This window comes from Euleptes europaea, chromosome 6, assembly GCF_029931775.1.
Source record: "Euleptes europaea isolate rEulEur1 chromosome 6, rEulEur1.hap1, whole genome shotgun sequence".
In the NCBI taxonomy this organism is placed as follows: Eukaryota; Metazoa; Chordata; class Lepidosauria; order Squamata; family Sphaerodactylidae; genus Euleptes; species Euleptes europaea.
In genome coordinates, this window is record NC_079317.1 from 81,773,551 (window position 1) to 81,787,861 (window position 14,311).

Consider the following 14,311-nt stretch of genomic DNA (forward strand, 5'->3'; position numbering starts at 1 on the left):
GTTGGGGGCAGGCACACAACTTAATTATACATACAAGCACCTAATAAAACTGCATATGATGTAAAACTTCAACAAGAAGAAATGAAAAGAGAGAAATGGTCAGCTACATATTAGTCTACCTCTGACTTTTTCAGCCCAGTGAATGAACAGCAACGGGTGGTGGAAAGTGCCTTCAAGTCGCAGCTGACATATGGCGACCCCGTAGGGTTTTCAAGGCAACAGACGTTCAGAGGTGGCTTGCCATTGCCTGCCTCTGTGTGAGAGTTCTGAGAGAACTGTGACTGGCCCAAGGTCACCCAGCAGGCTTCATGTGGAGGAGTGGGGAATTGAACCTGGTTTTCCAGATTAGAGTCCACCGTTCTTAACCACCACACCACTCCGGCTCTCAACAGTTAACTTCCATGAGTGAAATAAAGAGAATCTGAACATTGAACTTTCGGTGCTACACCTGGGGCTTCAGGGTAGATCTCTGAAGCGGGAACAAAATGCAAACTAAATCTGAAAGAAGCCAGCATGCTGTGTTATTTAACTGTTCAAATCAACCCAAATGGACAGCTGCAGCTTATGACTACGTCCAGTAAGGAGGTATTACAGTAGATAAATGTTTAGCACCAGGCTATGACGACCCATACCTTCCTGCTCACCCACTTTGGGTGCAACCCCTAGGTTCCAGGGACACGGCATTTAAACATGGCAGGCTGAAGTTCAGCTACTGACTCAGCGGCTTTAGGGAAGTATAAAGTTGCCTAATCATGAGTCCGCCCATTGTTTATTTTGAGTGGAGTGATTCTTAAATGTCACAGGCAGCAGAGATCTTTCTAGCCCATCTACCTGCGGTCCATTTAACTGGAGATGCTAGGGATTCAACCTGGGACCTTCTATGCTCTGTATCTCTAAGGCCTCCTGTTAAGTCACCACCTTTCAGGCAAAGCTTCAGCACAGAAATGGTTTAGTGCTAAAGGAGCGCAGTAGTAGTAAGGACCTTTGTATACTGAGAAATACTCTAGAAACAGTTAATACATTGATTTCACCCTTAAAGAAACTAAACAGCCAGACAAGCCTTCCAAACATGCCTTCCAGCACATCATTTATTTAGACTTCTGAATCTTAGGCCTCAGCGAAAATTACGAACAGATCTAGAAAGCTTTAAATGTAAAGGGAAATACAAAAATAAACGGACCTCTCTCCAGAAAGGAATCACCACATAGGTCTTCATTTCAAGGAACACAAACTTAAAATAAATGAAATTCAATAAATGAAAAAACAAAAAGAACAGAAATGTAATAATAAGAAGAAGAAGAGGAGGAGGAGGAGGAGGAGGAAGAAGAAGAAGAGTTGGTTTTTATATGCCAACTTCCTCTACCACTTAAGGAAGGCTTACAATCACCTTCCCTTTTCCTCCCCACAACAGACATCCTGTGAGGTAGGTGGAGCTGAGTGTGTGTAACTAGCCCAAGGTCACCCAGCTGGCTTCATGTGTAGGAGTGGGGAAACAAATCCAGTTCACCAGATTAGCCTCTGCTGCTCATGTGTAGGAGTGGGGAATCAAACCTAGTTCTTCAGATTAGAGTCCACTGCTCCAAACCACCGCTTTGAACCACTACACCACACTGGCTGTAGGTAAACCAACTGACAGCACATTTGCCACAAGTGCTACATGCCATGGGAGACTGCGGCATCTCTGGAATGAGGTAAAGGGAGCCTACAATCCTATCCACGGCACAGAGGGAGGCCACACTCCTGTCTGACTCTCAGTGCTGCTTACTCCACAGGCTAGAAGCCAGCACACACTAGCCCTGTTCACAAGTTACAGTGAAATCAGGTACAGTCTGTGTACAAAGTATCTTTGATTGTTCTTTGTATGTGTGTGAGTAATTCTCATGTTACATTCATTGCATGTACAGCTGAATTTATCCAAGTACTCGTTCCCAGTTTCATTTGTGAAGTGAATGTGCCCTGGCTTTCTTACTAATAAAGATATACATGTACATGCAGGTTGTACAAGCATTCATTGTAACATGTGAATAGGCACAAAGGAAGCTGCAGATGTTCAAATAATGTATGGCTCTCTTTACTTTGAACTTAACCTGTGGCACACTTGCTTACTACGGGGATCAATAACAGCTCTTCACCAGGAATCAATCTGGCAGCTGTATTTTGAACCAGTTATCTATTTAAAATAATTTGGTATGCCAAAACAAAGAAGCATACTAATCTACAGACTTAGCACAAATCGTCACTGGCTCCCCTAAGTAGGGATAACAGCTTCCAGATGGGACCTGGGGATCCCCTGGAATTACAGCACATTTCCAGACTATAGAGATCAGTTCCTCTGGAGGAAATAGGATACTTTTGGAAATTGGACTCTATGGCATTGTACCCCACTAAGGTCCCTGTTTTCCCCAGGTTCCTACCCCAAATCTCCAGGAGTTTCCTAACCTGGATCTGGCAACACTACCCCCTCCACCGGTAGCCAAAGGGGTCCTGGCAACCCTACCCCCTAAGGATGCCTGCTTCAGAGTGAAGATTCTATCAGATCTCCTTTCAATTCATACAAGGATCCGCCAGCTGCACAGCTTTTCATTCCATTAAATAGACTTGTCCTTGAAACTTTAACAGCCACCTAAAATAGGAGACCTGTGGCGCAGAGTGGAAGCTGCAGTACTGCAGGCCAAGCTCTGCTCACGACCTGAGTTCGATCCCGATGGAAGTCAGTTTCAGGTAGCCGGCTCAAGGTTGACTCAGCCTTCCATCCTTCCGAGGTCGGTCAAATGAGTACCCAGCTTGCTGGGGGTAAAGGGAAGATGACTGGGGAGGGACTTGCAAACCACCCCATAAACCACCCCGCCTAGTAAATGTCTGGATGTGACATCACCCCATAGGTCAGTAATGACCTGGTGCTTGCACAGGGGACCTTTACCTTTTTTATAAAGAACATTTTGAAACCCCCTCCTCCAGTTTTTGCTTATAGATCAGAGGGATAGTGTCAACTAAAGCAAAATGTTTTTTACCACAAAAAACAAATAAATGAACTGAAAAAGTGTGAATGAAGAACTGCATAAATGAATGAAATCTTTTGGGTAAAGACTTTGAAAGGGCAGGTCTAACTCGCACATCAATCAGTTATGTAAGAATTACAGTAATTATCATGTTATTCCATAAAAATAAGTAAATACCACTCAACATCTGCACAGTTGCTAGGCTTACCATCTGACTGGAAAAGCAACTGCAAACGCAACGAGCTGGTTAACTGCTTTAAAACTCCAGCTAAATACGTATGTGAAAGGTATCTAACCCACATTTTGTAACTGGTTTTTCGATTTCTAACTGTTATGGGTGCTTTCATGCATGCTGAATAATGCACTTTCAATGCACTTTTATGATTGTTTGCAAGTGAATTTTGCCGATCCACAGAGTAAAATCAATCACCAACGTGCATTGGAAGCAGATTGAAAGTGCATTATTCGGCATGTGTGAAAGTGTCCCTATATGTGTCTAGTCACAGTATTTCTAATGGGGAATTTTCTACCTTTAGCATTTTGCAGTTAGCTGATAGAAATACTGTATTGTTTCCCTATGACTGAATCAAACTGGTAATACGCTAAACCATCCAGGCACAGGGTTGTTGTTTTTTTAGCTTCTGAAAACTGCTTCTATTTCCAGTGCCCATTTGAAGCTCCCACTCAGAGCTGCTTTGGACTTGTCACGCAGGCTGTATTTAGATGTCATGTTCAACTGCAGTTAAGGAAAAACGTGCACAAAGCTAGCTGGTTGCCAGGCTTGCGTGTACACCTTGCTCTTTCCTTCTCACACGGAGAATTGTAGTTTAAAACTAATATAAAATGCAGATGAGCAGGTTCTTGAGTTGGAATCCTGGCTAGCAGTGGGGGCAGAAGAAGAAGTTGGTTTTTATATGCTGTTTTTCTCTACCACTGAAGGGGGAATCAAACCAGCTTTACAATCCCCTTCCCTTCCTCTCCCTACAACAGACACCCTGTGAGGTAGGTAGGCCTGAGAAAGTGTGACTAGCCCAAGGTCACTCAGCTGGCTTCATGTGTAGGAGCGGGGAAACAAATCCAGTTCACCAGATTAGCCTCCGCTGCTCATATGGAGGAGGGAGGAATCAAACCCGGTTCTCCAGATCAGACTCCACCGCTCCAAACCACTACACCATGCTCGCAGGACTCCAGGTAACATGTGGTTCTCCATGTGAGACAGGATGAACAAGGTGTATGTGTAAGATGGGCCTGTGGACAATTTTTCTAGTGAAATGTAATGTCTGCATGCAGTCCCAGCATATTCTATCAATAAGGTGAAGCTAACAGCAGAAGCACTTTGGAGTGTTCAGTGCACTTTACATACATTATTTCAGTTTTTCCGACAACCCTTTAAGGAATGTCTGCATTACAGTTCCCGTATGTGGCGGCTGCAAGTGAAAGGCTGACACGTCTAAAGCTACCTAACATGTTTATGGCCGACTCATGAGATTTTGAGCCCAAGACCTCCCGTCTCCCAGCTTTCACTGTTAGCAATTAGGCCAACTCTAAATATGTTCTTCACTCTCTTGTACAGGTTAGCTTGCGGGTGATACCAATTCAGTAATTAAAAAGTTGTAAAAAAAAATCTTTTGTTTCTGTGGGCTATACCCCTAATTCAAATTACACCATGTAAAGTACCTACATCCCACAGCAATCACAAGATCAGTCCATCTGTTCAGCTGGTTGAGAAGGCTGAAGCTTGGGAAAGTTTGGATCCAGTGGTAGTAGATAACGCAGAGTTGGCATTTGCAGTACTCATGAAGCAATCTCTCCAAACTGTTTTGATAAACATCCTTTTATTTTATTTTTTGCTTACATTATCATCTGCCCTAAGCCTTTGGCATGGAAGACACTATAAAAAAGAAACACTGAAAAATGTGCAATGTCCATGTTTTAAAGCAGGGGTGTCAAACATAAGGCCCGAGGGCCGGATCCAGCCCCTTGGAAGCTCTTATCCGGCCCACGAGCCACCCCCACCCCCACTCTCAATCTGGGCTGGCGAGGCATGGCCCGGCCCGATCAAATGACATTTATGTCATATCCGGCCCTCATAACAATTGAGTTCAACACCCCTGTTTTAAAGTGTTGTGCTTGGAAACCCATGGACATGTCAGAGATACCTCTTGAATAACTGCATGATGAAAAGCTGAGTTCAGGTGAACACTCATACCTGGACACCCTTGCCTATGACAATTTGAGCCACACATCACTCATGCATTGCTCAGACAACTACTTCTCCCTGGAAACCAGATCAAAATTCTGCTTAGAGTAGCTGAATATAGATTACAGGAGATGCTGTGCTTTTAGAGTATGGAGCAAAGTTAAAGGCAGCTGTAAAGCTACTACAGTTGTTTGCAAATCTTGCCAAAAGTACCAGATGCTGCAGCAGCAGTGAAAATTCCAGCGTGTTTTAGAGGGACAGATGGCATGGCAGCATCTGACAAGGAGATAAATGTTTATTTTGACATTGCATGTGTGATTATTTTTTGCCCTATGTTATTGTAATACCCATACTAAACAGAATGATTACTAATGGCATGTTTCTGATGAATTCTAGCAAAAATATAGGCACTAATCACTGGGTTTTGGAAAGACTTCCATATTTATTTAGAGATAAGCGCACACAGACTTATCACACATATGCAAACACAGTTAAGGGGGTACGGTCTTGTGCTTTCCTCATCCGTGACATAGTGAGAAAAGAGAAGCAAGCAAAGGAGGCAGGGAAGAGGGATTTGATTGGCCAGTGATAGATGATGAAGGTCACAATAAAACCTGCCATTGTTAAATAGGAAGTGCAGGGACTGGAAAGCCGGCCCTCTCTCCCAGCCCAATCCCACTTTCTAAAAGCTCTACATAGTTAACTTTTCCCCTCCTCTTCAAGCGGGGCCTGGTGGGGGGCTAAGGGGGAAATTCCATGGGACTCACTTACACAAGACCCAATGGAATCGGCTTTCATAAGATCTTTGTTTTGGGCCTGGGCGCCGCACACTCCAGTGGAAGAGTGTGCATGCCCACTGCACATGGCCAGAGCTTCTGTATTTTTCCCTTCCCCACAGGAAGAGCAGGATTGTCAAAGAAAGAAAGAAAGAAAGAAAGAAAGAAAGAAAGAAAGAAAGAAAGAAAGAAAGAAAGAAAGAAAGAAAGAAAGAAAGAAAGAAAGAAAGAAAGAAAGAAAAGAAAGAAAGAAAGAAAGAAAGAAAGGAAAGAAAGAAAGGAAAGAAAGAAAGAAAGAAAGAAAGAAAGAAAGAAAGAAAGAAAGAAAGAAAGAAAGAAATTCCAAGCCCCAAACAGATCTATGATAAGAAGACCTTTCACTTACATCGCTACCCTTTCAATTATGTAGAATTATTGATGCAAGTTTCTGAGAAGAAATATGTTTAATGTTTTTTACATTTGAGATCTGAGCTATTTTAATATAATAGACATTGTTGTGGTTAAATGGCTGCACTTGGGTATAAAGTATAAAGAAGTTGAACAACATTTGTTCATGAAATGTTTCATCTTAACAGTTCGAAACAGCCCACGTAGCCTTGAGAAGGATGCCTCTCACTGAACTGTTTTATTTGAAGAATGCAGTAAAGCCATGAAAAATGGCTTGTCAAATAATACCAGGAGGGGAAAAAAATTATAATCCATTTAGGAATTCAAAGGAACCAAGACAAATTGCTGGTGTCAGGGGATGCTAACATACAGGCAGTAGCAAAACAAAGACAAATCACCTGCATTTGTTTTACTTTTAAGATATAATTAAGCATATCATTATGTTTTTCTTTAAAACAATGGTCCCAGTCAAAGCCTAACATCAAGGGTGGAAACCCACAAATGAAACATGTGCTTGATTTACGGTGTGGGTGGGTGGAATATGGTTTGTTTCAATTCAGATGCTATAATTCAAGAAAAATCAATGAAAATACAAGCATCAAATTTGAACAAATACAGAAGTAATGACTAAATTCTGTATTACTAACACCAGTAATTTAGTAAATTAACCAACTTTGTCACTTCTTGACAAAAAGACTCATCCCATGTCAACATGGATGGCAAGAAAATATTTCTAAATTTTATTTTATAGCTACCATACTCTTGGTGTTTCATTTATTTATATCCCTATTTTGATCAAAGGCAGTTTGCAAAAGGTTAAAGGAATACAAAATAATCTCAACGGCAGCCCTTGCACTTCTATAAGAATGACTGCAGTGTGTAGAAATTCTGTTCTACACACCCACGCAGAAAGGCATTCTGTGGTTTGTAACACTGGGTGGTAGCAATTCATTAACTCTCCAACCCTGGTTGGCGCCATCAAGTAATATGCCATAGATGGGGCACTTTCAGGGAGACCTTCGAGTTCTTGCAACATAGCTTGTTGTAGCTGATGCTCCAAGCATAAGAATAACATTACAGATGCAACAGTCTTATGAAGAATCCTTGTTCGGCTTCTGCTTATTCATTTAACAGAGACGTGGTACTGGTTCCCATTGTCTCCAACAAAAGAATCACATAATCTTCAATGATGGCACTTTTCATCCAAGAAAAGAAGAAGCCCCAACTTCAAACTGCTCAGAATGAAAAGCGGCTAGCCAAGAAATGCTCTGTGCTATAGTGTACTATTATCCCAAATGCCTTCATTTCTAATATCACCCTAACTCTTCCCTCCACGTTAGCCATCTTTATCAAACGAGGCCGAGTACAGCTTCAAACATAGTTGTATATGTGCAGCATGGTGCTGTGTGTCCACACTGGCATTATAAGTGAACTACAAAACAGTGGGCCCTTGTAGAAACACTGAATAATGCACTTTCAATCCACTTTCACTGTACTTTAATGACAATTTGCAAGTGGATTTTGCCATTTCACAGAGTGAAATCTGGCTGTAAAGTGCACTATTCAGTATGTGTGAAAGCGCCCAGTAACTCAGGCTTCCTTCAAAAACCCAACCACCCAAGCAGGAGTGGAGGAGGTGTTCAGGCCAGAAGCTCCCATGTTTACTGCCTTTGTGAAGCTTTGATGGATATCACAGCAGAGTTAAGGGCTGACGTGGTTAGCTGCTAGGAGGGAAATACTTCTGGCTATGTCTGTTGCGATATCCCTTCCCTACCTGGAACTTTGTGCTTACTTCTAAGTGAGGGAGAGGGTACCATACAATTTTGAGAACCACTGTATCAATCTCCCTCTGGCCACAAAAAAAAGGGGATTGGGAACTATGCTGAAATATTTGTTAATTTTTTTTAATGAGTACGAATAATGAAAATGGGGTACCTGAGTTGTAAACTGTTGACTGTAACCTTTTCTATTCAGTACTATCTTTTAAAACCTTCAACAAACCCCACTCTCTAGGCTTCGTTACTCTTATTTCTCTCAGCCCTAGCCGGCACACTTATTTCTCTCAGCCCTAGCCGGCACACTATCTGTCATTTCCCCCAACTGCCATTCTTTAACTCCTCCTTCCCAAATTGTAAAAGGGATTATCATGAGTTACCCATTCAACACATTCTAATACAAGTCCTTTTTTAACCCAACTATCTTCAGTACGCAAGTAAAAGAACTTAGTATCCATTCTAAAGAGCTATTAAAAAACTAAAACGTGTTTAAAATATACTGCATATATTAAACAGTGTGATGGTCTTTGTCACGGTAACCGTATATGATTTTCCAGATTCTAGGGCTACAACCCAAGCACATCAACTATGGAGGAAGGAATCGCTGTACACTTCCTTACACATAGGCCTGTTCAAACAGTATCTAATGCTCCTGTGTAAACCCAGTGAGTACACCGCCATTGTAGGTAACATGGTGGTGCGCTGCCCATCACATATATTGTTGAGGCATTAAGCACTGGAAGGGGATGCCCATTTCTGGTTTATTATGGGCCTCCAGTTGCTTCTAAGTTCTGGTGCAGTCCCTTTACAGTAACAAGAAATGGGGAAGGTACCTAAGAAGAAGCAAGTCACTCCGTGGCAGCTGAGGAGGTCACACAGTTCTCCAGCCTGATGAACCATCTCCTGTTAGATGAGATAATAAGAAAGCAAAAGGGCAACCCTGGCCCTAAACAGTTGGGGTGTGCAGAAAAAGCTTTCGTATTCTTTCAACCTCCCCACAGAGGAAGCTGAAGAGGAAGGAAGGAAGTGTACTTTGAGCCTAGCTTGCTTTCCCCTATTCTCTCCCTCTTTTTGTTTTCAAAGGAAATTATATCCTTCCTTCCCCCTCCCAATTTTTCTGATGCAATTTCCCCCTTCTTGAGTCACTCCACCCCAAGGAGGGAGTTCCAGGAAGATGTTTACCCCCTACAAACATACCCCTGAAATCCCATGGGGAGAGGGGAAGCAACTAGAAAAGCAGGTACAGTGCAAAATAGATGAGAGAATGGTTAAGATCTCCTTTACTTTCCCACAACAGAACTGGCTGCTAGAGTTTTGTTTGGGAGGGGCCATGGCTCAGTGGTAGAGCATCTGCTTGGCATGCAGAAGGTCCCAGGTTCAATCCTGGCAACTCCAGTTAAAGGGACTAGGCAAGTAGGTGATGTGAAAGACCTCAGCCTGAGACCCTGGACAGCCGCTGCCGGTCTGAGTAGACACTACTGACTTTGATTGACCAAGGGTCTGATTCAGTATAAGGCAGCTTCATGTGTTTTCATGTGTGTTTTGTTACACATGTATGAAACACAACATGTAGACCCGCTTTTAAATATTAACGTGTTCCTGGACTTGTCAGCTCAAGTAGCTTTTCCTTTTGCGTTCCACTGAAAACGAAGAATTTGTCTTTCTGGCTTAGTCTTGTATGAAGATAATTCACAGTGGGTAGCCGTGTTAGTCTGTCTGCAGTAGTAGAAAGGAGCAAGAGTCCAGTAGCACCTTAAAGACTAACAACAATATTTTCTGGCAGGGTATGAGCTTTCGTGAGCCACAGCTCACTTCTTCAGATACCTGAAGAAGTGAGCTGTGGCTCACGAAAGCTCATACCCTGCCAGAAAATATTGTTGTTAGTCTTTAAGGTGCTACTGGACTCTTGCTCTTTTCTACTAGTGGCTTAGTCTTGGTCACTATTTACCTTACCTCAGAAGCCTTTCAGAACCTCAAGCTAAGCGATTAACCTAGTAGTGTTCTTATTTAAGAAGCAGTATAGTCTAAAGAGGGCCTTAGAGAAATGCTGTATGATCTTCATTGGCTTCTGTTAAACACTTGGTTCAAGTAACTAGTTCCAAACTATGAACAGCCCCAAATGGCTTGCAACTCAGTCACCAATGAGCTCATTTTATTCTCCATGATGCTATCTGGAAGCCAAGACAAGCAAAGCCAATCCAGTTTGGCATCTCTTAACAAAAGAAAGATGCTGCCAGGATGCATGCTGTCAGAAGTCCCTACATTAGAGTATTCCAGAACTTACATCTGGCACTCATTCTGGCATCTCGAAAGCCAACTCCAGTGATCTGGATCATAGAACCAAGGTACTGTGCAGAATATAAGTACATTGTGTGTACTCATTTAGAATTTTTTCAAAAGTTGCAGATATATTTGGAAATTGTGGGATGATGTTAAGGGCGCTCTATTGACGCAAAAATCACTACTTGAGTAAAAAAGGCCAGAGCAGACTGTGCCTTCTTAAACACATAAGGAAAACCAGGAGGTACAGTAAAACCCACAATCCATTTTAGGACTGTTGCACAGGCTACTTTCACACGGGTGATTTGTTCTGCTCAGCACTCAACCAGAGCAGGGTTTCTGAAGCATCTATGTGATACTGTCCACCTCTCGTTCCTTTCTGTCACCTTATGTGGCATTCCTACCTTGCTCTGACATTTTGGGAACCCGTTCTGATCCAATGTTTCCAGAAACATCAGAGTCAAAGCAAAGTTAGCCCACATGTGAACAGGACAGTGAGAATTTCAGAAGCTATCTGCCCACCACAATGTCATTTCCCATTTGCATCCCCTCGCGCTGGCATTCCCTCATTCCCTGAATACACTGGTAGGCTTTGCACCCTGACCTGGATGGCCCAGGCCAGCCTGATCTCATCAAATCTCAGAAACTAAGCAGGGTCAGCCCTGGTTAGTATTTGGATGGGAGACCACCAAGGAATACTCCACACAGAGCAGACAAAAATAGGGAGATAACTCCCCCTAGCACCGTTTTGGCATAGGAAAAGAGCTGGGGTGGGTAGGCGGGGAGCTCTTCTTCCCCCTGTGGCAGCATTCCAAGCACAAACAGGCTTTCCTTTATTCTTAACAGATATTCCCCGCAGCCACCATGTGGCTACAGAGAAACAGAGGCGAGCCTACACAACCTGGACCCAACTCTTTAAATTGGGTCATTTTCCTCTAGTATTATCCATGTTGTCATCTCTCCCTGTTTTTATACTCTCAGTACAGTATGAAAGTCCATACAATCTGAGGGCCAAATCAGACATGCTGACAATAGTCAGAAATGTTAGGTTTGTCTTCAGTATGAAGAAAGAAAAACATTCTAAGAGCAAACTGGAGCTTGAAAACATCCTCACTTGCGGGACAAAGAGCTGCATTGAACTAATGTTTGCAGTATAGATGAGAGTTGTAAAAACATTTTTTTCTGAAGGGAGCTTCTTCTGCAGGTCTTTCTGTTAATAGGTAAGATACTTCAGAGAACAGTTTTATTAGAAGAATCAAAGTCCTTCCAGACTCCCCCCTGCCCCCGCATAGTGGGAAAGACAAGGTAAAAGCCTTTTAATAATACATAACTTTTAATAAAGTAAATCAGTCTGGGCCATTTTATATTGACTGTGGCATATAAATGGATAAACATGGTCAGTGTAGCATTTGACTATTTTTGGTTTCCTCAACTTCATATGCAAGCCTAACAGCAGAACTGACACCAAATGTATTGAATGAAAATCCACTTCCTGACATGAATCTGCAACGTGCTGATGCAGTGATGCTTCCACATTGTGGCAAAATACTGTCAGCTCCAATACATCCCATTGACACACAACTTCCTCTAAATTTCAGTTACATCCCAAGTAGAAGGAAGTGCTGCTTTACAAGGCTTACCTTGCCCTCCCATTTGCCTAGGTGAGCAGAGCTGAGCCTCTGCTTCAGAAATCAGCCACTTGTCTTTTTTCTTTTGTGGCTTTTTTGGGTGAGTTCAGAACTACTCGATACTTTTCTATGCAGAGAATCGTGGCAACAGCTACCCAACTTCTTTGCAGGCAGTCTGTAGTAACTTGGTCAGCATGGAATGAAAGCACTCAACAGCTGAAGCGACCACTGAGATCAGGTTAGGCAAGATCAGTCAACTTGATTATCATTGAGTGGGCTGGAGTTTTCAGGTGTGGAATGTGAGACCTGAATTTCAAAGCTTTCAAGCATGTGGACAACCACTGTAAATATTTGGCCCCGAGGGCTCTGTTTCAATGAACTGCTCAACAGTGATGTGTTACCTACTAAGAGCAAGGCTTCTGAATATGAACTATTCACACTGCTGAAGAACTGCATTAAGCAACCACATTGTGCATCTTGATATCTGCACTGTTACACTATTTTTCACTCAAAGTCTTATTGTTATGAAGACTCCTCTGATGAAAGGGTTACTGTGCTATGCCTCTGATCTCCATTATTCTAGGAACACAGTCTCTTGATAATATCCATCTGTAAGGGTACATACATCATATCCTTTCCAGAAAAGAACTGTAGAAAGCATGTGATGATTCTATTCTGCTTCAGACTATTGTTCGTGGCAAGCTGCACAAAGAAAAGAAAGGTTGTATATCCTATGTGTTTGTGTATTTGCCTTGCAGGGGAAAAATTTACATAAGGCTTAATGACATGCTTCCTACACGGCGAAATAAAATAAGTCCATTGATTTCTGCCCTTCTGCCACACACTATACAAATGGCAATTGATGCAAATAAACAGATTAAAAACATTTCAAATAATTTCATTATGTAAGATCAGTGATACTTTGATTAGCGTAATAGCCTTTCCTGGAATGCTATGACTTAAAATCCAGCTTTCAATCTCTGAAGTAAACATTATAGCCCAAATCGCTCTCAGTATGTTTAGCAAGACCTGCTATTAAAACAAAATTATATCCCACCTCTCCACAATGCTTGAGGCAACTACCATAAAAGTAATCGTTGCTACTTGCTCTTTTTCCCGCAAAGCGTGTATTTTCCATCTTCCTGTCTTTGAGGAAGACTTCCTACATTTTTCTCAGCTGCAGAAGAAGCCTATATGTCTGTCACAAGAGGCCTGAACAGTAGTCCACGTAAATTGTGTCAGCCCTAGAACATGCCCCAGTATCCTCTGCAATACATTGGGCTTCTTCTGCAGCTGAGAAAAATGTAGGAAGTCTTCCTCAAAGATAGAAAGATACAAAAATACCCACTTTGTAGGAAAAAGAGCAAGTAGCAATTATTATTTTTATGGTCTTACTGTGTTTTGTATGAACAGAGCACACAACCTAGAAAGCATTTCCCTCTTAGTGCATGTTGCAAGAGAAGATCGGTAAAGGAGGGCAGGTACATTTCCCAGAGAAGATTGGCTTCCCTCGCTGATCCTCTCTTTGAGGAATCCCTGTTTCTACCCAAGGCCATTTCCTTCTCTACATTTGTTTGAAGGAATGATCTTTTGTATGTCCATTTTAAACAGCGAGCTTGGATAAGGTCCTGTGATTGGAAGAGTACACGGTCCCACTGAAGGGACGCTGCATTGAGAAGGTGAAAAAGGCCCTTTTCTCATGAGGAATCCTAAGTTTGTACAACCCGCACTTTCTATTTTCTGTCCTTCCTTCTTTAATTCTGTTCCTGATCACCAAAAGCCGCTATGTCATTTTATTATGTAAAACAATGATTTAAAATGCTTATAAACTACTTGTCAATAACCAAGTATCCGTAAGGCAGCTAACATAGTACTAAAACATCTACAATAAATTATAGAACAGTGTCGTCCATAAAAGTACACAAATATAAAAATGTATAAATCCTGTCAGTGGATAGAAGATGAATTGTACAACCCTTAAAGAATCTAAAAGGTAAAGGTAAAGGTCCCCTGTGCAAGCACAGGGTCATTCTTGACCCATTGGGTGACGTCACATTCCGACGTTTCCAAGGCAGACTTTGTTTGCGGGGTGGTTTGCCAGTGCCTTCCCCAGTCATCTTCCCTTTACCCCCAGCAAGCTGGGTACTCATTTCACTGACCTCGGAAGGATGGAAGGCTGAGTCAACCTTGAGCCGGCTACCTGAAACCGACTTCCGTCAGGATCGAACTCAGGTTGTGAGCAGAGCTTTTGACTGCAGTACTGCAG

General features: G+C 42.3%; 1 protein-coding gene across 3 annotated transcripts in view; it reads right to left on the reverse strand.

The window, feature by feature from the left end:
* The window catches only part of TEAD1 (TEA domain transcription factor 1), a 134,799-nt gene that overhangs the window by 17,640 nt on the left and 102,848 nt on the right, over nucleotides 1–14,311 (reverse strand). The window lies entirely within an intron of this gene.